The sequence below is a fragment of the Artibeus jamaicensis genome, unplaced genomic scaffold (genome assembly GCF_021234435.1).
Source record: "Artibeus jamaicensis isolate MK-2021 breed Jamaican fruit bat unplaced genomic scaffold, CSHL_Jam_final scaffold_286, whole genome shotgun sequence".
NCBI lineage: Eukaryota > Metazoa > Chordata > Mammalia > Chiroptera > Phyllostomidae > Artibeus > Artibeus jamaicensis.
Window position 1 is genome coordinate 6,677,016 of NW_026522034.1, and position 24,479 is coordinate 6,701,494.

Genomic DNA, 24,479 nt, shown 5'->3' on the forward strand with positions numbered 1-24,479 from the left:
CAAACTAAGAGGACAGCTAGATCAGGAGCAAACCATAGAAATGAAGATCACATGGAGGGTTAGCAACAGGGGAGTGGGAGAAGGAGAAGGGGGGAGAAGGTACAGAAAATAAGTAGCATAGATGGTAGGTAGAAAATAGATAGGGGGGAGGGCAAGAATAGTATGGGAAATATAGAATCTAAAGAACTTGAGACACGTCATAAACTAAAGGGGAGGGAAGAGTGGGGGAGGGGGTGTGCAGGGTGGAGGGGAATGAAGGGGAAAATAGGACAACTGTAATGGCATAATCAATAAAATATATTAAAAAAGAATCTTTAACTGAATAAATGGAATGAATGAATGAGTGAGTGAATGAAATTATGTGCTAAAATCCACAACTCTCCTGGTTTTTCTGCTCTCAATATGAACGCCACTCACATCTGCGAGCTCATGGGAGCTCTTCAGAGCTGCTTGCCCCTGCCGGACAGACGCTGAACCGTGCTGTGTCCACCCGCAGCACAGCTCTTTCTTCCAATAGCTTAACTCAGTCTCTGCTCCATGGTGAAAAGCATGACAATCCTTTCAAAGTGAGGCAGGGCAGGTGGCTCTGGAAACCTCTGCACCTCCACCTGCTCCTGTGTAAAGTGGGTAGAGTAACAAGGACTTTCATCGGGTGGCTGCGGGGAGGTGAGATAACATGTCCACAGCATACCTCCCTGACACAAAGCAAGTGCTCAGTTAACACTGCTTCCCTTCCCGCCTCCATGCGTTGGTGCCAAGCAGAATGGCCCGATGGCTGCCAGACTCCCGAAGGCTCTCCCTTCAGTCCCTTCCCGAAACTAGCTGCCTTGTCTACTACTATGTAATTTGTTCAGATTTTTCTCTGGTTCAAAAGTCCACACATTCCTTCGAAAGAGGGAATATTTCATTGAGGCCAACCACACAGAGTGAAAAGAATCAGACCAGATGAAATGATTTCACGCGGTCAGCCCCAGCAAACCTGTTTATTTGCAGGAGCTGCTCAGAAGACACGTGAGTGAAGAGGAGGGCCCAGCTCACCAGGAAGCGTGTGGCCAGTTCATCAGCTGAGCACTCTGAACTGCTGCTAGATAAATGCCAAGCCTCACATCCTCTTTCTTGTCTCTGGGCCCGTTGTCAGAGCTGCCCCCTGCCCGAGCCTAGAATGCCCTCTGCCTCTTTCCCCTGCCACTCTTCACCCATCAAACAACATCACACCCTGCAGGCCGCTTAAGGCAAGCCCTCCTTTGAAAAGTCCACTTTGCCTCCTCCCCAAGGAGGCTGAGCTGCATCTGTACTGTGCTCCCACCATATCATCTGCTCACCTCAACTTAGCATGGACCACGTGGAGCGACACCTGCCTGTCTAGCCATCCACTCCCCAGCCCAGGCTGTGCGCCCGGCTGTGACGAGACCCTGTCCTTTCCATCTACATGAACAGTACCTGACACAATGCTTGACACATGATAAGGCACTGCGTAAATGCTTTCTGAGTGACTGAGCAAATGAGGCAGGGAAGAAATGGGTGACTCAGTAACTGCGTGAAGAAACGCAACCTCTACTTGCCCAAGTGGAGGTGTGGGAGGACACGAAGAGACTGGAAAAGCACGCATCTCAGGAACAGAACCAGGATGGCACCCACCCCCGGGCCTTCTATCCCTGGCCCTCTCCCTGCACATACTTGTTCTCCTGGAGCCGCCTCGCCCTTCCTGGAGGCTCCCCTTCCTGTCCTCGTGTCATTGACTCCCAAAGCTGTGGTCCCCAATTCAGTGCCAAACTTAAAGCAAGCTTTTCCTGCCTGTGACATTCCCATTTGAATCTTAACTGCCACCACCTTCTCCCGGAGCGATGTATCTCTGGGTTGGGAAGGGTTCGCTCTCCAGGAACGGACAACTCTCTCACAGGCTGCTCTCTGCAGTTCGACCACCAGAAAGGCAACTCCTGCTGTCACCCGCTGTTCCGCTCAGGTTCTGAAAGGGTTTCAGCATGCTCGGTTAAGGCAAATGCATCCCTAGTCCCATGCAGATGTGGTATTTCACAGTGACAGAAGCAAAATTAAAGTTACTTGCCTTGAAACGTAGCAGAAAAACGTAAAAGCCCCGGGGCTGGATGTGTAGGGCAGGAGTGGGGAACCTCTGGCCTTGGCTCAGCTCTTGGCTCAGCTTTCTTTCAACCTTTGGCAAATAGAACAAACTGTTAGTTGCATTAATGAAGAAAGATACTGATCAGCCAGATAGCACTGTCTGGAAACCATCCTGAGCCAACTGGAAGGCACAAAGGTGGTGGTGCATTTTACAAGCTTGTTCTCGTTAGCCTCCTCCATTTCAGAGTTCATTTTGGCTTTCAACTTTTCAGATCAACTCTCCAGAACCTGCAGAGTTTTAGAGGAAGTCATTTGCTTCCCACTATTGTTTTATATTGTTGACTGAAGTCGTAAAGTCACTAGACCTGAGAATTGGAAAGACCCTTAGAGATTATCTGGTCTAACCCGCTCTTTTAATGGGTGAGGAAACTGTCAGAGGTAATTTTAACTTTGAATTTTATGAGGTCTATTTGTGTTGACAACAAGATTCATTGCTCTGCTTCAGAGACTGCAGAGTTGCAAGGGGAAGTACAAAAAAAGCAGTGTTCTTTCTGATGGGAGGGAGTGAATCGAAGCAGCTTCACTGCAGAACTGGTCGGCCACACTTTCCATCCAGTGTGACCCAGCACCTCCATCCCGTGCGAAGCTGTCAGACGGTGTCAGAAGTTGCAGCTCCTTTCAGAGAGAAAAGCACAGAAAGGTCAGAGGTCACTGTTCATCCCTGAAGGTGATGCAGAATGACAGAAAGGACTAATGATGTGTTCAGTCAGTGGCACCCACTGTTCCCAAAGGGGGTTTCTCTGAGGGGTTCTGGCTGTTTGGGCCTCTTTAAATGAATATGCTCCCACACACTCTAGCTGTCCAGCTCCTCCCATTGAGCAGGGACTGAACGTGGCCAGGCAAGCACTGAAACCAAGGGAGTTTCCCTGGTGGTGAGGCATGGCTTGGGTAGGGCAGCAGTTATGATGTCAGGGTCTGACGCTTGGAATCATTCTGGAAAAGGCACAAAGTTCAGAACTAGAAAACCCTGATTAAAGCCTGTTCACAGACCCAATGGAAAAGATCAGGAATGGAAAACTGGCTTCATGTGAACTCTGGGAGCTGTGTGGAGAAGGGCGGAAGGCAGTCAGGGAGCAGAGCGCCACTGCGGGGCTGATCGCTGCCTCATGTCCAAGGGCGGGGGCAGCGCAGAGACTGTGTCTTTGCCTTTCAGACACGGGTTGCAGGGTAGTGTGGAAATATTATGGTATGCAGATTTTGTGAAAAGTTTTGGATGATTTGAGAATGAAAGCAAGAGGCTGTTGGCCTAGACAGAGTACACAGAAAGTCAAATATAATCCTACTTTTGAGCCATCCAGAATGACAAAGAGTGGGTGGCTTGAGTGGGCAACACTGTTCATCCTGAAAGGACCACTTTTCCATTGTCAGGACAACATTAGCTGAAGCACCTGCCACTGCTAACTCTAAATTCTATTGTCTCAGGTCAGGTGATGAAACCGGTGGCCCCAAATGAGGGCTAAAACTCCGATGGACTGGGCAGCAGGTGGGGCCGTCACACAGCAGTACCAGATAATGCTGGGCGCTCACAGAGAGAGGCCCCTCTGCCCGCTCCCTGGAGCCAGCCCAGAGCAGGACCCCAGGAGCAGCCTGTGGTGTGTGTGAAGTCGGAGCTCCGAGCTGTTGCAGGTGAGCTCCCATGACGTCGCCTGGGTGTGGGCTGTGAGCAGGGCACAGAACCTTTTCTGCGTGTGCTCCGATACTTATCTGATCACTTTCTTCTAGTCCTTAACAGGGCGAATCACACTGGTTAACTTTTCAAATGTTCAACCAAACCCGCATCCCTGGGCTGAAATCCTTTCAGTCATGATACACCAGCTTTTTACATTTTGTTGGATTGATTTGCTAAAATATTGTTAAGGATTTTTATATCTACATCCACGAGGGATTTGGGGACTGTCATTTTCTTTCTTATAATGTCTGTCTGGTTCTGGTATCAGAGTAATAGAGCTTAAAGGATGAGCTGGGAAGTTTCTTCTCTTCAATTTTCTGAGTTTAATTAAAATTAATTTTTTTGCTTTCTTAAATACTTGATGGAAATCATTAGTGATGCCAGCTGAGCCTAGAGTTTTCTTTCTGAATTTGAAGTAAAAATTCAGTCTTTAATGGTAATAGGGCCATATGGGTTATCTACTGGGCTGGCCGAAAAGTCTGGTTTTTTTTCCCAGTAAAACAAAAGACATATTTTTCATTTTCACCAATAACCTGATTGATTTGGATATTTTGAGTATGTTGACTTTCTCCCACTATTGGCTTTAGTGGGTAGAGGCCAGGGGTCCCGCTAACCATCTTCCAATGCGTCAGACAGCCCCACAGCAAAGAATTATTTGGCCAAAATGTCAGTGGGACCAAGAAAGTTCACAACCCATTTATGAGACATTCGATCAGTCACGGCACCTTTTCCATACACTGCACAAGTCTTTTTTCCACATTTTGGTTGTGTTTTTAACCTTTCTTGAAATAACAAAGTATAATATGCTTAAAATGTTGTATATTCCCTTCCATCTTCAATATTAAAATGGTTGCAAACAATTCACTAATTTTAATAAGGCTTTTAAAAATGCACACTGATGCCCTGGCTGGCGTAGCTCAATTGCGCCACCCAACCATACATTGATGTTTCTCTCCTTCTCTTTCTCTTTCCCTTCCTCTCTCTCTGAAAATAAATAAAATATAAAAAAAATGCACACTGATATGACAGCTGTCACAATACAATCTAACAAAATTGTTTCAAATGAAGTTAAAGACAACTAAGTACTACCAGAGCCACTGTATAGAAAAAACTAAATGAACTTTTTGGCCAACCCAATATTAATATTTCTTCTTTTTTAAAAAATATATTTTATCGATCATGCTATTACAGTTGTCCCATTTCCCCCCTTCATTCCCCTCCACCCTACACACCCCCTCCCCCCCACATTCCCCCCCTTTAGTTCATGTCCATGTGCCATACTTGTAAGTTCTTTAACTTCTACATGTCCCATACTATTCTTGCCCTCCCCCTGCCTATTTTCTACCTACTCATCTATGCTACTTATTCCCTGTACCTTTTCCCCCCTCTCTCCTATTCCAATTCCCCTGATGATAACCCTCCATGTCATCTTCATTTCTGTGGTTCTGTTCCTGTTCTAGCTGTTTGCTTAGCTTGCTCTTATTTTTGTTTTAGGTGTGGTTGTTAATAACTGTGAGTTTGCTGTCATTTTACTGTACATGCTTTTTATCTTCTTTTTCTTAGATAAGTCCCTTTAACATTTCATATAATAAGGGCTTGGTGATGATGAACTCCTTGAACTTGCCCTTATTTGAGAAGCAATTTAACTGCCCTTCTATTCTAAATGAAAGCTTTGCTGGATAGAGGAATCTTGGATGTAGGTCCTTGACTTTCATGACATGGAATACTTCTTTCCAGCCCCTTCTTGCCTGCAAGGTCTCTTTTGAGAAATCAGCTGACAGTCTGATGGGAACTCCTTTGTAGGTGACTGTCTCCTTATCTCTCGCTGCTTCAAGGACTCTCTCCTTCATTTTAATCTTGAGAAATGTAATTATGATGTGCCTTGGTGTGTTCCTTCTTGGGTCCACCTTCTTTGGGACTCCCTGAGCTTCCTGGACTTCCTAGAAGTCTATTTCCTTTGCCAGATTGGGGAAGTTCTCCTTTATTATTTCTTCAAATAGCTTTTCCACCGTTGCTCTTCCTTTTCCCCTTCTGGTACCCCTATAATTTGGATATTGGAACGTTTAAAGACGTCCTGGAGGTTTCTAAGTCTCTCCTCATTTTTTTGAATTCTTGTTTCTTCATTCTTTTCAGTTTGGTTGTTTCTTCTTTCTGGTCCACACCATTGATTTGAGTCCCAGTTTCCTTCCTATCACTATTAGTTCCCTACAGATTTTTCTTCATTTCACTTAGCGTAGCCTTCATCTTTTCATCTAATTTGTTACCAAATTCAACCAATTCTGTGAGCATCCTGATTACCAGTGTTTTGAACTGTGTATCTGATAGGTTGGCTATCTCTTCATTGCTTACTTGTATTTTTTCTGGGGCTTTGATCTGTTCTTTGGTTTTGGCCATTTTTTTTTTTTTTTTTGTCTTGAGGTCCTTGTTATGTAGTGAGGGTGGAGCCTTAGGTGTTCACCAGGGCAGAGCAACCCAGTTGCTGGGTTGTGACATTGTATGTGGGGGAGGGGTCCAAGAAGGAACAATGGTTCTTGCTCTACTCTCTGCGGGATTTCAGTCCCTTCCCCCACTTCCCACCAGCAAATTGGGCCCTTCTGGTGCTGATTCCCATGGTTTGTGCATGTTCTAGGTCCCTGTGGGTCTCTCCAACAAACTCTCCTGTGAGGCTGGAGTCTCTTCTGGCACCTCAACCCCAACAGGTGTTTTTTTTTTAAGATTTTATTTATTTATCTTTAGAGGGGAAGGAGAGAAGGAGGGAAACATCAGTGTATGGTTGCCTCTCATGCATCCCCCGCCGGAAACTGGCCTGCAGGGAACCAGCCTACAACCCAGGCATGTGCCCTGACTGGGAATCGAATTGCGATTCTCTGGTTTGCAGACCTGTGCTTAATCCACTGAGCTACAGCAGCCAGGGCCCCACAGGTGTTTTTAATTGGTGTTTTCAGGTTTTATTTCCCGTGCTGACCCTGGGTTGTGCTGTCTTGCTCCCCAGTATCACCTGGTTTATCTGTGCGCAAATGTGGGACCACTTGGTCTGCCAGCCACCTTGTTCACCAAGCCCCTTCACAATCCACTGTCTCACTGGGCCAGCTCACTGCCACCTTGCACACCCAGGGTCCACCCACTGTTGCCTAGTGTGCCCACCAGGGTCCACCAGTCACTGCTTTTTTTTTTGCCGGGACCCCTCTCCGCACTCCCCTCCACCCCTGGCCCCGCAACTCAGCCCCTCCTACTGGTCTGGATGAATGTGTCTACTTTAACTCCATGGTTGTTAGACTTCTATACAGTTCAATTTTCTGCCAGTTCTGGATGTTTTTTTGTTTCTAATTTTTTGTTGTCCTTATTTTGGTTGTGTGAGGAGGCACAATGGGTCTACCTATGGCTCCATCTTGGCCGGAAGTAATGTTTCTTCTTTAATGAGCTTTCATTATGTCGTTCAAGGAATTGTCCATTTAAGTTGCTGAATTTATGTGTGTAGAGTTCTTCATAGTATTCCCTTACTATTCTTTTAATGCCTGTTGAAACTGTAATTACGTCACTTCTTTTTTCTTGATATTAGTAAGTTGTCCTCTTCTTTTGTCTTAACCAATCTGCCCAGAGATTCATCAGTTTTACTGATTTATTTCCAATGGTTTTCTCTTTGATTTGGACATTTAATTTGCTTTACTTTTCCTACCTTTTAAGGTGGAAACTCAGGTCATTAACTTGAGATCTTTCCAACAAATTCCCTCTAAACACTACTTTACCAGCATCTACAATATTCAACATGTTGTGTTTTCATTTTCATTCAGTTCCAAATACTTTCTAATTTCACTCGTTTCTTTGATCCATGAGTTATTTAGAAGTACGTTAGTTCCAAACATTTGGAGGTTTTCCAGGTTATTTTCTCGTTCTGTCTTCTAATTTGATTCCATTATGGTCAGAGAACATACTTCGAATGAGTTGAACTTTTTTCAACTTATTGAGGCTTGTTTTACATCCCGCAATGCTCTTAGTAAATATTCCCTGTGCACTTGAAGAGAATGTTTGTCATGCTGCTGTTTGGCCGAGTGCTCTCTCTCTAAATATACGATGGTTTGGATTACAGCAGTGATGTTCAACCTTTTTCATCTCATGGCACACATAAACTAATTACTTAAATTCTGCAGCAAACCAAAAAATATTTTATGTAGGGTCCAGCACAAATAATGCCCCTTTTTATTACAATAGATTTTATTACAAAATCCTAAGCATGTAATTCTGTAACATAACAGTATCACACTCAACCATACCATATGACATTTTAGGTGTAATGTTCAAATTGCCGTTCATCTCATGCGAGACCTTCACATACCCTACCAACCACACTCAAGCAGGCGTTACTTCTGCCAGACCTGTATTTTTTTGCCTATCTGACAGAAAAAAATTGGTACAATTTTGATTCATTCACACTGGATGGCTCTTGTTGTGTTGGCTCTGGTAATTTTTTCCCTTAGTCTAAGGGAAAAGAGGTCAGTGCCCCTGACTAAATAGTCAGGTATTATTGCATGTTTTAAAAACTCTTGTTGCACACTGGTTGAAAATCACTGGCTTATAGTGCTTATTATGGTTTTTTTTTAATGCTTTCTAGGTCCTTACTGATTTTCTACTTGTCAATTATTAACAGAGAATGTTGGAAATCTCTGGCTGTAATTTTTAAAAAGATTTTATGTTTAGAGAGGGGAAGGGAAGAAGAAAGAGTGGAAGAGAAACATCCATGTGTGGTTGCCTCTCATGTGTCCCCTGCTAGGGACCTGGCCTGCAACCCAGGCAGGCCTGGGAATCGAACTGATGACCTTTTGGTTCTCAGGCCAGCACTCAATCCACTCAGCCACACCAGCCAGGGCTCTGACTGTAATTTTGAATTTGCTAATTTCTCTCTTCAGGCCTATCAGTTATTGTTTATTTGTGTGTGTGTGTGTGTGTGTGTGTGTGTGTGTGTGTTGTTTTTTTAATTTTATCCTTTGTTATTTTGTAATTTGATCCTCCATTACTTGGTGCAAAAATATTGAGAATTGTTATGTCCTTTGATGAAATGACCCTTTTATCTTTATGAAATGACCCTCTTTATCCCTGCTAAAATAGTGTGTTCTGAAATGTACTTTGTCTGATGTTAGCTTAGCCACTCCAGCTTTATTTTGTTCGGGGTTAACCTGATTTATCTTTTCCATTCTTTTATTTTTAATCTATTTTATCTTTATTTTTAACATGGGTTGCTTGTAGGCAGCATACAGTTAGGTATTGCTTTATTATTCAATCTGACAACCTCTGCCTTTTAATTTGGTTTTTATACCATTTACACCTTACATAATTAATTACATGCTGCCACCTCATTGTTTAATTTCTGTCTATTCCATCTGTCATTTGCAAACTTTTTTCTATTTCATTGACTTCTTTTGGGTTAATTGAATATTTTTATGAATCCATTTCTCTCTCTTTGGGAACATATTAGTTATAACTCTTTGTTTTATACTTAGTGGTTGTTTCAGTGTAGTAATAAATAACTTGAATTACCATGGTCTACCTTCAAATAATATTAGTTTTTTTATCTATGCATGTCAAAGGGTTTCACTTCATGTCCAAGCATTAACCAAAGACTGAGCTGCTTTCTATGTGGTTGTCTCTGCTCTCCAGCTTTGCCCACGCCGGCCGCTCCCACGGGCTCCCAGACCTTCGCTCTGGGCCGCCTGCCTCATCTCGAGAACCCCGTCCACCCTGCTGCCCGGAGGGTGCCTCCGGCAGACAGCTGCAGCGATCGCAGGATTCCTCTCGTTTGTGCCCTTTTCTGTGGATTCACAGTCCTGACGTTCTTATTATCCACTATCTTTAAACAGTTACTCCACACATCCTGTTCAGTTTTTTCGTTAGGGCAGGAGTTTTCATCTGGTTCCATGATATATTTTTAGTTCTCTGTCGGATGCATTTAGCTAACATACACATGGGGGATTTTTTGCACTCATTTCTACAGCTGAACAGGACTCTGTGTGTATAAAGAGGCACGTTTTACTGATGAATAAAAAGACACACGGACGGCTCTGCGGCTGCGCGGTGATTTAGCACCACCTGTAGAACAAAATGCAGTTCATCCAAACTTTCAAATATATTAGACTGTAGCTGTTCACAATATTTTATTATTTTTAAAGTATTTCTTATGTGTCTGCAGCTATTTCTTTTTTATCATGTTGCATTTTGCTTCTTTATTTGATCTCTCCCTTTTCGGAGCCGTCTTCCCAGAAGGCTGTGCTGCTCACCTTGTCAAAGGACCAGCTTTTAATCTTGCTGGTCGTCATTCTTGTTAGTTTTACTATTACTATAGATTCTACAGGAGTCTTATTCTTTGGTTTCTGCCATTGTATTTCCTTTTTTCTGATTCTTTCAGTTTTGTTCTGATTTTTCTTTTATCCTTCTTGAATTAAACACTTAGCTCATTATTTTTCAGTCTTACTCAATAAATTGACTTACCTGATAAATTGATTTAAATTAATAAATTTCCCTCCAAATATTGCTTTGTTTATAAATTTTGGCTTAAAGTATTTTCACTTTATTCAATTTTCCATAATAATCTTTATGAGTTCTTTTTTTTAAAGTTTTTTTTTAATCTTTGGGGGGAAGAGGAGAGAGGGAGAGAAACATCAGTGTGTGGTTGCCTCTCATGCGCCCCCTGCTGGGAACTGGCCTGCAACCCAGGCATGTACCCTGACTAGGAATCAAACCGCGATCCTTTGCTTCACAGGCCCATGCTCAATCCACTAAGCTACACTAGCCAGGACTCCTTTATGAGTTCTTTTAAAATCTAATGATTATTTCATTTTTTGCCATTTCATATCCAGACTTAAGGGTTTTTAAAAAATCGTTGTCAGGATCTGGAAAGAGCCTTCGATTTTACCCTACTTGTATTTGTAAGCTAACGAGATAGCCAATAACAGTTTCGAAAATGCTGGTAAAAGACATGATGCTCCTAATTGAAGACAAAGGACTTCATTACTTCATTTCCTCATTGGGTTTCCTTCCATGCAGGAAGATGGGTTTGATCACAGTTAGAGGACCCTGAGATTAGAATTCCAATCTTGTACAAGGGGGTGTAAGCCAACCCATCCCATCTTTGCCCGGGAGAGACATTACCTTCATTTCTGCTGGACGAAAACGAACCTGCCCTCCACCAAGGAAGGAGATACTGTTTTCCAAGGCTGTTTGCTCTATAAATGTCTTTGACAAGATTGTCCAGATGAACACTGGCAATGTCTCTGCTCAGAAGACTTAGAGAAACAAAGAGACCCACAGAGAATCGCCACCCGACCATCATCCCTTGGTTATTTATTTCTAACATACTTGCGCTGCAGTCAGAGAACAGAGGCTGTGTGAGCCAGGTCTTCAGGAACTTGGCGGAGACACATTCCAGAACCTGCAGACCAGCTCCACTCCCAGTTCCTTCACCAGGTGCTGCCTCAGAGAATCTCCCTTAAACTCTTGGAAAGAAGCAGGTTATCTCCAAAAAAACATAACCCTCTCAGGTTGCAAAGCACTGTCTCTGAAGGTGTGGAGAAAAAGGGGGTGGGGAAGCCACGGCCGTGGGGCGGGTACTCATCCCGAGTTCTCACCAGGTTCTCATCCTGGTGGGTCTTGAAACAGCCCTGATGTTCTTCCCACCTGCCCGACCCTTCCATAGCCCCACAGGCACTTCCGGCACCTGGGGTGCTCTTGCTAACTTCCACTCTACAGAAGTGATGGAGTCCGAAATGATGTTGCCAAATAAATGTGGAGTACAGATAAGAACAAAATTCCCCTGCCGTATCTATACCTACACCCCACTTTGTCCCCACCCCAGACTTCCACAAGCTTCTCCACCAGTTCGTGAATGTCTTTGACCTCCTCCTGGCCTTCTCAAAGTTTTTATGCTACTTCTGCAAACTCTCCTCCTCTCCTCCCCTAGCAGTTCCTCAAGCCTGGCTGCATGTCAGTTGGACCTGAGTAGGAGTTTGAAAACAGCAGTGCCCACTTGCTGCTTCTGGAGATTCTGATATAATTGGTCCAAAGAAAATTCCCGATTGTCCATTGTTTTATAGCTCCCTTGTGCAAAAAAGGTTTCTAATCACTGTCTCTAATTTCCTTTGAGACAATTTTGGAAAATGAACCTCACAGCCCAGGTTTCTTAATCCTCCTGTCAGGAACTGGAGTGTGTTATATTTCGTTTAATGCTTAAATAATTGAAATCATACAACTAGTAAACAAATGTTTTTAAAAGCAAATTATCTTGAAAATTTAAGTTGACTATAATTTAATTATATTCTTTTCGATCATTTGAAATGCAATTATGCATTGACTATGGCTGATTAGTTTTGAATACTTCCAATATAAACCTTTCTTTCACAAATGCAGAGTAAAATCTTATTATTATACTTACACTTAAATGTATTCTAAAGCCTCAGGACAATGGACTTATTCATTTCTTTGATAATTTATGTTCTTGTTTTATACCTTCCTAGGGGATATTAGTATACTTAGTTTAATATCTTCCTAAGGTTTCAGTCATATATTTTTATTTCTTCCCATGGGTGGAGTAATATTACGAGACCCCAAAGAAAAAGTATACGTGCTCAGCCGCGCCCCGGCTCTGGGATGTGGACTATTGGCTGACCCCTCCTCTGTCTGGGGCCACGACTCAGCTTCAAGCTGCATAAACTTCTGATGTTACTGCAACGCGATTTTGAAGGTCACACCTTCGCTTCGGTTTCATTTTTTTACAATCTGGTGTCTTTCAGGAAATGATGTAGCACTTTTAAAGTCTCATTTTACCAGCATTACAAAAACCACTGTCCTATCGCTATGATATATTGACTGGATCTGCTACCTTTTTAAAGAATTATGTATTCCTTGTTGGTATTTTATGAAAATGCATAGGGACATCTAGTAGTTTCATTTCCTATGAGATGAGGCACTAGGTATCAGTAACATATGCTTCCTTTTTGGAAGATTTGACTAATTCATCCTTGTGGGAGACGGTCGAAATTCTCTTCTCCACGGTAATTTTGTGTGATCGCTGAATCTGATTAAGTGCCGGACCTTCTTTCTACCTGAATTATTATGTGTTAATCCTGGTGCCAACTGAGTCAGTCCTCCCTCTTCTTGCTGGGTCCCGTTTTTTTCCTACATTATTGGTTTACTCAGCTCCATAATTCTATTTTTGCTCAGAAACAAATATGCATATACATTTATACATTTTTATAAAAAACTGTAATTTAGTGGAAGAGAAAAAATACCCACATGTAAACAATAGTTACTTGTTAAAATCCATTGAAAAGAAACAAATTCATAACTGGTTATCCATTTTTTTGTATTATAATTATGTTTTATACTTATTATGTTAACTTTTCCCTGTTGGGAATAATTATGACTTCATGATCTTTCATATCCTCAACTTACTTCAAGTAACCATAATAAAGATAATATTTTGTGCTTAAATTATTACAACTTGGTCAATGAAAACCCTGAGATCGGATCCTTTGGCCTCTTGACATTGCTCCTCATATTTTTTTTTAATATAAAATTCTTGCTTTCTGTTGACAACAGGATATTCCTGCTCTCCCCCCACGCTTCCCCAAGTTAAAGAGCCACCTCCCCTCCTGGTTTCCTTGGTCTCTTTTCCTCGACAGTTGGGATGGTGGGCAGGTAAGTATGCGTGTGAACTATGGGCAAAAGTTCCACCCCTGCTGTTGAGACATTTGCACCAGAAATTGTGACTTTAAAAAATACCCCATGGAAGCCCCGGCTGGCGTAGCTCAGTGGATTGAGCTCGGGCCTGGGAACCAAGCAACCATCCCCCTAGCACCAGGGGGACACATGGGAGGCAACCATACATTGATGTTTCTCTCCCACTCTCCTTCCCTTCCCCTCTAAAGATAAATAAAATATTTTAAAAAAATACCCCATGGTATCCAATGATTTTTTAAATTGAAAGATGTGATATTGCTGTACCCTACTTTTATTATAGTAAGTGGTGCCAGCCACAACTAAGATATTCTAATAAACGTGTATTCTTTAAGGTCCAAAAACTGTCCCTCTTTAAGATATTCACAGTCTAGTAGGAGATAAGCTGGATAGGACATGTCTCTATTCCCCTTGCCATGGGGCTTAGATGATGCTCGTCAGAATATCTCACTTGGCATGTAGTATTTCTGAGAATAATTTCATAGAGATTGGGATCAACACAGAAATGTTTTAATTACTTTACTGTTGTTCAATTACAATTGTCTGCATTTCCCCTCCACCTCAGCCAAACCCACCTCCCTCCCTTGCTTCTACCCTCCCCCTTGGTTTTGCCCATGTGTCCTATATAGTAGGACTGAAAACTCTTCCTCCTCACTGTCCCCCCTCCCATCTGGCTTTTTTTAGATTGTTCTTAATTTCAACGTCTCTGGTTATATTTTGTTTGCTTTTTTCTTTTGTTGTTTATGTTCCGGTTAAAGTTAAGATCATATGGTATTTGTCCCTCACCACTTGGCTTATTTCACTTAGCATAATGCTCTCCAGTTCCATCCATGCTGTGGCAAAGGGTAGGAGCTTCTTCTTTCTCTCTGCTGCATAGAATTCCACTGTGCAAATGTACCATAGTTTTTTTATCCACTCATTTACTGATGGGCACTTAGGTTGCTTTAAGCATTTGGCTATTGTAAATTGTGCTGCTGTGAACACTGGGGTGCATGGGTTCTTTTGGATTAGTGTTTCAGGACTCTTAGGGTATAATCCCAGTAGTAGAATTGCTGGGTGAAAAGGCAGTTCCATTTTTAGTTTTCTGAGAAATTCCATATTGTTTTCTGCAGTGGCTACACCAGTCTGCATTCCCACCAACAGTGCACTGGGGTTCGCTTTTCTCCACAACCTCACCAACACGTTTGCTGATTTGTTTATGACGGCCATTCTGACTGGTGTGAGGTGGTATCTCAATGAGTCAACACGGAAATTTTAAAAAATAGTCCCAAGTCTCAGAAGCCTGAGGTACGAAGGTAGTGACTAGAGATGCTGAGAAACAGAGGTCCTAAGAAATTAATAGAATGAGAGGGAGGGAAATGTGGGGGTTTCGTTTGTTTACTTTTTGTGATTAGAAGTGTGAGAGAAACAGCACTAGAGGATGGAGCCGGAAGGCTAGGAAGAGGATTACAGAAGTATTTGGTACAAGAAAGAAAAAGAGGAAAGTGGAAGGAGAGAAGACGGATGCAGAGAAAAAGGCTGGTGTTGCGAGAGGCATTAGAAGTAGGACAGCGGCACACACAGCGCATGTCAGAGAACTGGGCACCGTGGGGGAGGGGAGTGGAGAGAGGAGCCTGTGCGGCTTCTTTCCTGGACCGGAAATACAGGCCATGGGTCAAATGGCTGAAAAACCCAGCAGCATCTGAATGATTTTAGGTGAATTCAAATTAAGAATAACCCTGACCAGTGTGGCTCAGTTGGTTGGGCATCGTCCTGCAAAGTGAAAGGTCACTGGTTCGATTTCCAGTCAGAGCACATACCTGGGCTGTGGGCCAGACCCCTGAATGGGGACACGTGGGAGGCAACTGATCAGTGGCACATTGACGTCTCTCTCTCTCTTTGATCCTCCCTAAAAATAAATAAAACAAAATAAAATAAAAATCTTTTTTTAAAAAAGAACTAGGTTCTGTGCAGAGCTTAGGGATATATTTCCATTCTCAGTTTTGACTGGCTCTGCTGGGCGCTGGTCATCAGGCTCCTGGATTTTGGCCGCAGCACCTTCCCTCTTGTTGGTCATCTGAGCACAACAGGGTCCGTAAGTTCAGCTACTGGGCCTGACTTCCCGTACTTCACGGAGGCGAAGGTCTCTGGGTTTTCACATTCAGTGCGGGGTTAGCTGAAAGTCATACTTGCACCACGCATGGTCAGTCAGCCCTGCCCCACGACCGTCCCCATCGCTATCGGCAATCTATTCCACAGGGCGGAGGCCGGGAGTGTTCTTATCTTACCAACTCTCAAGGCCTTTGGTCTCCCAACCACAGTCTTACAAAGTGCTCTGCCACTGGCCGCGTGTCTCCTTCCACAGTCTAATGTTATGTGCAGCTACAGCACATGACCAGGGCTCCACAGAGTCTTGTTGGAAGGATGGCGACCCTGTTCTGCCACTCTAGGGTCAGCCTGGGGAAAGATGAGAGGCCTTACACATTTGAAATCCCATAACATTAGCACTTCAAAGCTGATTGCAAAAACTTTCTTTGGATTCTTCTTTTTTGTTAGAAAACCCTGTCTTCTTGTTAATAGAGGCCGATATCCCTTGGGGTCTGACCAGGCTGACTTCCTCATGGCACAGAAGCTGAAGCGGACTCCCTTCCAGACCACAGGAGGAGGCCAGGGCTCATGGCTGCTGTGTGCGCATCTGCCAAAGCACTGGTCCCGACCCAGCAGGCTCAAAAGTCAGGTGAGAGTCTGTTAAGAGTGCCGGGACCCACCACAGGGATTGGGTCCCAGGAAAGCGGGTGCGGACAGGCATCTGAAGGGCAAGACTCCTGCGTGTCAGTCTGATGTGGGCAGCCCCCCAGGGTAATGGCAGGCAGTCTTCGCTCATGTTCTGGGAGATGTCTCCCCAATCCTGAACCCTGACTGACTGCTTGCTGACATCATCAGGTGCACGGACATCTCAGCCTTCAAGCCTCTCCCCAGACCACACGCCTCACCGTCACCATCTGCAGCATCAGTTCGCGGCCTGGATGTGCTGAGAAACTTGACCTCAGAGTTCACACAAACTGATGATCAACCTTACGTCTTATTGAGGATAGCTGGTCCACAATATATCTCTGTAAATCTGCTAGAAAATGAAAAGTTCAACAGGGCAACTTGTATATTATGTGGGGCTTTCATTCCCAGAAAGCTAAAACAATGGTAAAAATCCATAGTCACTCTGCCTTTTAGATTCCACTCTTGTTGACATATTCCCAGCATTTTGCATGTAGGCTTTACTTTTTGTTCTTTTTCTTTATGGAACTTTCATTGTGTTTAATGATTTCCACCTTTGAGTCTATGGTAGTACCTGTGAGGTTTCCCGTCTGATCAGTAGTATCAGAGTTGCAGACTTTTCCTTTTTATGCTGCTCCGCTGCGCACCACGATGATGTTCGTAAGACTGAAAGAGTCGGCTGCTGGGCACAGCCACTGTGCAGCGACTCCAAGTGCTGGTGCTGCCTGGCTTACCAGAGTCTGAACTTGGCATCTGGAGGGTGCATAGAGGTGTCAGTGCAAGGTGCTCAAAACTGCATGATGTGAGGTTATTAAAATCAGAAGTCAAGAGCTGTTTCCAAAATGAACATCCAAATTAAGTAAAACTGGTTTGCCACACAAACACCAAGATAAAGCTTTATTACTCATCCACCTATTTTTCTAAATATAGGCAGGAAGACATGACTTCAGATGTGGTCAGAGAATCTACAGACTGATGGAAGAGATGGGCAGGTAAACTCCAAGTATAGACAGAATAGACAAAATTAATTAATAGTGAAAGAGATTAGGAAAATAGTTGCTCCCCCCACTGGCTGCTCTGAAAAGCCACCTTTGCGCTGTTCCCGGGTCTGGCTCTGGGCTGTCTGCAGCTGCCTCCAGCCCACGGGCTCCAGCAGCTCTTTCACCACAGATCTCCAACTCTCACTTAAAAAAAAAAAATCTCCTGCACAGGATCGCCAGACCACTGGGATCCTGGGATCACCAAATCACAGGATCACCGGGTTAGTGGGATCGCCAGATCATGAGAAGACCGAATGATGCGATCACTGGATCACCAAGTCACTTGAACTGGGTCGCCAGGTCACGGGCCCACCCCAGCCTGTCAGATGCAGCCCCGGACCCCAGGTCGACATCACAACCGAAAAAGGGCTCAAAGGAGAAGAAGGAAGTTGTGGAGGAGGATGCAAATGGAAGAGACTCACCTGCTAAAGGGAACGCTAAGAGGAAAACTGGTCACAGGAAGCTGTCCTTAAGGCAGAGGAAGAAGGAGGAGAGGAGGAGGAGGAAAAAGGTGATGGTGAGGGAGAGGATGGAGATGAAGACGAGGAGGCTGAGGAAGCTAGGAAAAAACGGGCAGTTGAAAATAATGAGGATGGCTAGACAGCCCAAAAGGAAAAGTTAATTTTTTTAAAAAGGGCCACCGGGACCTAGCCACGTTCCACTTCCTCAGAATCTGAATGCGGTCACCTTCTAGACGGGAGTCCCGCCTGCCCCATCCCCCAGGGCGCGGGCAGTGCCACACTAGCTCTCTGCCACTCAACCAGAACCGTGAGTGTGCAACCAGGGAGGAAAAACCCTAAAACTTCCAAGACTCTGCTTTTTTTTCCTTAAAAGTACTTTTAAAACAAAAATTTGTTGCATCTTTTATTTGCATTTTATATTTTTGTACATATTGTTAGGGGTCAGCCATTTGTAATAATCGTGGGACGACCAAACTACACTTTGGAGTGTTCCTTGTCTTTAGGCTACTGGTGGTGTGACCGTGCACATTGTAATCTGAAAAAAGAAAAAAAATTTTGTAAAAAAAAAAAAGCAAAATCAACAAACATAAAGCAATCTTATTCTGAGCATTCCAGTAACTATTTTTGTGTATGTATTTAGGTATATTACAGCTAGTTTGTGAGATAGTTAAAAAGGCCAAAGATAAAAGGTTTCTTTTTTTTCTTTCTTTTTGTCTAGGAAGTTGCTGTTTATTTTAATTTTTTAGCCTGTTTATGTGTGAAACAATGTTGTCCAACAATAAGCTGGGATTTTAAGTTGCTGAGTTGTTCTAACAAAAAAAGTAAGTTGCTCATAAGGAAGGAGCAAGGATTGACTAGAAGACATTTTCTGAAGTGATTAAAATGTTTTATGTCTTAAATGGGAGGTTGAGGATATTTTCAAAATCAATCAATTAGCCATTTAAGTGCATTTCACTGCATATAAATTTAATCTTTAAAAAAGCCTTGATCAATCTATACTCAAATACACACACAACATAACCAAACACACGTTATACTGTAAAAATGAAATCTAATTGTCAGTGAGTGTGCAGAGCAGCCAGGACTGGTGTGCTGTGCTCGTGGGAGTGCAAACCAGTTGATAAAACCGGTAAATGTGTGCGTGTGACCCAGCAACGCCACCACAAACTGTGTGACTCCCCAAAATCACATGCGGACAAGTGCTCTGTACTCAAAGCAGTGGGGTCTGTGATGGTTGTGTACCGGAAGGCACCGACAAGAACCTGGGTATAGAAATTGTTCATCGCCCATACAACTGAGTACCAAGCAGTAAAAATGAAAGGAGCAGAGTCACTTCTATCAGTTGTTTCTGAGCAGAGGTACTCAGAAACAGAACATTAGATTAAAAAATGATACAGAAATATATACATTGCATGATACTATTTTGATAAAACTTAAAAATATAAAAATTCGACAAATACCCTACAAGCGTATGCATAAATAGAAATAGTATGAAAACATGAATGAATAATAAGTATTGAATTCAAGACAGTGGTTACTTCTAGGGAAGGAGAGAGGTGCAGAGGAGCTCCATCTCTATTTATAATGTTTTATTTTAAATGTCTGTAGCAAGTGGGGAAAAATATTTATGTCTGTTGTGCTCGGTGGTGGGTGCAGGCTATTTATTTGAGATACTATTCTACATTCATTCTGCATGTTGAAATATTTCAACATAAACAAAGAGAAGTCAACTCTGACAACTCAAGCTTAGAGAGACTGGTTTAAGAAAGTAATAGTTTCGTGTCTCCTGAAGAGAGACTGAAAACTGTCCCACTGCCCAAGAAATATAGGAGTTATTTTTTCTTTGGAGCTTTGTGTATAGTTTTAGCTCATTTATTTGGCCTTATCCTCTTTCCACAGAGGATTCAAGGTGGCTTGCAACAAAAGACACATAGAATGGTCCAGAAAAATATAAACATAAGTAGAAAATCAGGATCAAAGATAACAAATATTTCATCAATACTGGTTAACCACAGTTGCTGTGATCAAGTTTCAGACTTGACTCTGAACTTCTTGGCAACAGGACCTGTTCCAGCTTCCAGCTGACCCATAAAATCAGGTTACAAAAACTAACCTTTGTTCTTCAGAATTCAAACTTAATATTTTCCTGAGCAGTCTCTCTGTATTCTACTTTTCAATTTGCCTTGCTAACTAGCCCTAGGTTCTTCTTTCCCTTGTTCTTTCATTCCTCCCTTAACCTCTCCCTGCCTTCCCTCTTCCTTACTTCTCATTCTTGCATTATTTTACTAAACACTAGGTCCTTAAGACTGGTGGTGGTTATGAATGCAGGCTCTCTTTACGATTTATTGGCTCAAATAGTCTTGGGTGAAGTTTTAACTTCTCTATGCCTTCCTTGTTTTCTCATGTTCAAGTGGCGATATCTGTAATATACACACCACAGGGTTACAAGATGGAGAAAACACACGTGAAAAGCTTTGAATGGTGCTAGTAGTTACTGCTCAGTAACTGCTAGTTGTTGTTATGGTTACTATTACTCAGTGGAGAGGAATGTGAATCAGTGTCATCCATGCCCTGGTCAGGAACAGATCAGGAGCAGGCTAAGACTCCACTGTCTCACATGTATGACAATTAGCTCCATGAAGCTCAGGAAGTGGGAGCTGATACCAGCACCTCCCTCAGATTCAGTTGCAGTTAAGTAGCCTCAACTCCAACTGCACACTTAGCAGCCATCCCCAGATCTAGCAGCACATTTAACTGTCTAGCTGCTGCACCAAAACATAAGGAACACTGGACATTTCTGCTTTTGAGGCGACCTCAGTATTTTGTTACTCCTTAAGATTCCTTTTGGAAAAAAGCAAACCTTCAGCACGCACTTGTCTGGACAGTCTTGGACCAAGAGATGTGTGTCTCTCCCACGTCCTGAAGACCCGGGGAAAGGCCAAACAGAGAAGACAACTTGTTCCAGGGATACCTGCTAATAGCCTGGTACCCTCACTCGCTGCCCCACCCAGTAGACCTCTGTGCCCTGTGTCCTTTCATCTGGAGATTATTCTCACTAGCAACTGCAGCAAAACGGGGTGGGAGGAAACCGAGCCAAAGGGGACAGAATCTAGGTAGGAGGACACAGGCTTTGGGAGTTTGGAACCAGACAAAATAAGATTCAATCAGCATGGGGGCAGACAAGAGGGCAGACCAGGTACAAAGGCATGAGAGACCAAGCGACTAAAGCTGGGGCGTAAGGAGGTTTGGTTTCAGGGACACGGCAGCATCCCAGTACCAGGCCTGAAGCAGAGGGTGTAGGTGGAGCCCGCAGTGCCTGTGGGCTTGCTGCCCACTCACTGAGTACTGACCTGGGTTCCCTAAACTCCCAGAACATCAGAGGATGGCCAAGAAGGCATGTACATCGAGGATCAAGTCCCTCTGGCCCCAGGGAAGAGACGGTTGAGGGAGGAGAGGCAACAGGAAGCCATACGGATTATTCATTAACCAGCCAGGCCACTCACACGCAAAACCTAGAATGAGCAACGGCTCCCCACACTCCTGAGGAGCCACAAGTTCTTGCCTTTCCTTTTTACTAGAAGACCACAAACATGGTATTTCTCTTCTCAATATCACCCTCAAGAGGGGATCTCATTTCTGTACCAACAAGATATAAGCGCCAGGAGAGATTGTTGGTGGTGGAAACCAAGCTCGTTCATGGGATCACAAGGAAAGCTCTCCAGGGGCCCGGGTGGGAGGAGTGGTCTTGTAAGGTTTATTCGGGTGGAAAGACGCCCCTGTGTCCCATCTCCGACTGTCCCACCGTGGAAAAAGTCCAACTGTGACGTCAGCAAGGCCATAACAAAGGCCAGTGTCCAGAGTTTGTTTCATATTAAAGTTTAGTCCTTTGGAGCTCGTGCAGTCTGCTTCTTTGTTCCCCTGGGGTTATAAACAGCTCTTTCTAAATAACTCATCAATCCCCGAAGCTTTCACAGGCTTTTGACAGGTTCACTCCCTCGTTAGACGGACAGGCCTCTATGGTCAAGCCCCGCCCCCTGGGCCCCCCAACAATCCAGTATGGGAGGGCAGGCAGTGCTCCTGAGGACATTCCCTGTGCTCAGAGGATGAAGTGTCCTCAGCTCCTCAGCGGCAGTCCCCTGCAGTGTGTGAATGAGTCCGCAAAGGCCGTAGCTTCCTAGCTGAGCAAGCAGGCTTCAACTCCCAGGTTTATTAAGCTCAATGTCTAATTCCCTTTGTTCTCTTTATTAGTAACTAGTTAACTACCTAAGGTAACATTGTTACCCCTAACTAATCAGATGAAAATGGTCCATGTTTCAATTTAGAAAGACCAAAGGACACTTCCAGCCAAGATGGAGGTGTGGGTGGGAACACTGTACCTCCTTGCACAACCAAGTTTGTGAACAACAAAGATGTAGAAACCATAACTCAACCAGAACAGAGAGAAAATTGAACTGTACAGAAGTCCGACAACAACAACAAACCATTCATCCAGACTGGTAAGAGGGGCGGAGTCAGAAACTGGCGGAGCTGGAAAAAGTGCAGGAAAAAGTGGCCAGACCAACCCAGGCATGCAGGCCGTGGTTGGCAGATCCCAGGCATGGGGTGGCAACAGGCAGACCCAGTGAGGATGCAAGGTGGCAGGCTGACTGTGGTCACACATTCACATTCAGATAAACCAGAAGGAGCAAGCAGTGAGACAGACCTTGCAACGCAGGGCCCCAGCGCAAGGAAATAAAGCCTAAAAGCACCAATTGGAAAAACTTCCGGGGGTTGAGGTGCCAGGAGAAGCTCCCAGACTCACAGGAGAGTTCCTTGGAGAGACCCACAGGGTCCTAGAACATACACAAGTCCACCCACCTTGGAATCAGCACCAGAATGGCCCAATTTGCTTGCAGGAAGCGGCACAAGGAACTGAAATACGAGAGAAAGCAGAAAAACGCCACTGCTTCCCTCTGACTCCACCCCCACATACAGCGTCACAACCCAGTGACTGGGTCGCCCTGCCCGGTGAACACCTAAGGCTCCGCCCCTCATACATAACAGGTGCAAACAGACCAAAACGTTATGGCTCAAGAAGAACAGCTCAAAGGCCCAGAGCCCATACTTCTAAGTGACCAAGAGATAGCCAACCTATCTGATGCACAGTTCAAAACACTGGTGATCAGGATGTTCACAGAACTGGTTGATTTTAATAACAAATTAGATGAACAAATGAAGGCTAAACTAAGGAAATGCACAGGAAACCAACAGTGATGGAAAGAAAACTGGGGCTCAGATCAATGGAGTGGAACAGAAGGAAGAAAGAAACATTGAACCAGAACAGAATAAAGAAACAAGAATTCAAAAAAATGAGGAGAGGCTTAGGAACCTCTAGGACATCTTTAAACGCTCCAACATCCGAATTATAGGGGTACCAGAAGGGGAAGAGGAACAGCAACAAGTGGAAAACTTGTTAGAACAAATAATGAAGGAGAACTTCCCCAATCTGGCAAAGGAAATAGACTTCTAGGAAGTCCAGGAAGCTCAGAGAGTCCCAAAGAAATTGGACCCAAGGAGGAACACACCAAGGCACATCATCATTACATTAGCCAAGATTAAAATGAAGGAGAGAATCCTAGAAGCAGCAAGACATAAGGGGACAGTCACCTACAAAGCAGTTCCCATGAGACTGTCAGCTGATTTCTCAAAAGAGACCTTACAGGCAAGAAAGGGCTGAAAAGAAGTATTCCAAGTCATGAAAGGCAAGGACCTACATCCAAGATTGTTCTATCCAGCAAAGCTTTCATTTAGAATGGAAGGGCAGATAAAGTGCTTCTCAGGTGAGGTCAAGTTCAAGGAGTTCATCATCACCAAGCCCTTATTACACGAAATGTTAAAGGGACTTATCTAAGAAAAAGAAGATAAAAATATGAATAGTGAAAGGACAGCAAACTCACAGTTATTAACAACCACACCTAAAACAAAGGCAAACTAAGAGGACAGCTAAACAGGAGCAGAACCATAGAAATGGAGAGATCACATGGAGAGTTAGCAACAGGGGAGTGGGAGAAGGAGAAGGGGGGAAAATGTACAGAGAATAAGTACCATAGATAATATAGAATCTAAAGAACTTGTGACACATGGAAATGAACTAAAGGGGGTACTGGGGGAGGGGGTGTGCAGGGTGGAGGGGAATGAAGGGGGAAATGGGACAACTGTAATGGCATAATCAATAAAACATACTTTTAAAGAAAGAAAGACTGAAGGATCATTAAGAAACACCAATCTCTCTTCCTGTCCTGGGGCACTAATTCTGTGGTTCAACACTTGTATCTAGAAGAATAGCAGCTCCATTTATTGGGTGTTCGCTGTGTCCCAGACAGTACATTAAATGCTTTAAATGCATTAATGTCGTTTGATCCTCACAACCATCTTACGAGGTAGGCACTATTAGAAGGAAACTGAGGTTCAGAATGGTTGCAGGCTATCAAGGTGGTAGTCAAGTGCCGAGATGCAAGTGCAGGACAGCACGACCTAACAGGGCTACGTCTGCAAGACGTGAGTCTCCTTCATAACCCTGAGCTCTGCTTTTGGGGGGATGGTTGAGAGCTCTCACAGTCGTGGGGCCTTGCTTAGAACTGTGGAAGCAGCTTCCCTCACTTCCTTCCAAGCATTTCTGTATGGCTTTTTTGTCCTATTTCATTCTCATTTTCTCAC

The 24,479-nt window shown here is 43.8% G+C and overlaps 1 long non-coding RNA gene across 1 annotated transcript; it reads right to left on the minus strand.

Annotated features, from left to right (window-relative positions):
• Positions 1 to 2,317: 2,317 nt before the first annotated feature.
• Positions 2,318 to 21,191, minus strand: LOC128626101 (uncharacterized). The gene is made up of 3 exons (XR_008390004.1): positions 21,134 to 21,191; positions 15,331 to 15,419; positions 2,318 to 2,754 (listed from the first exon to the last, which is right to left on the minus strand). It is a non-coding gene; the product is annotated as an uncharacterized LOC128626101 (long non-coding RNA).
• Positions 21,192 to 24,479: the final 3,288 nt, after the last annotated feature.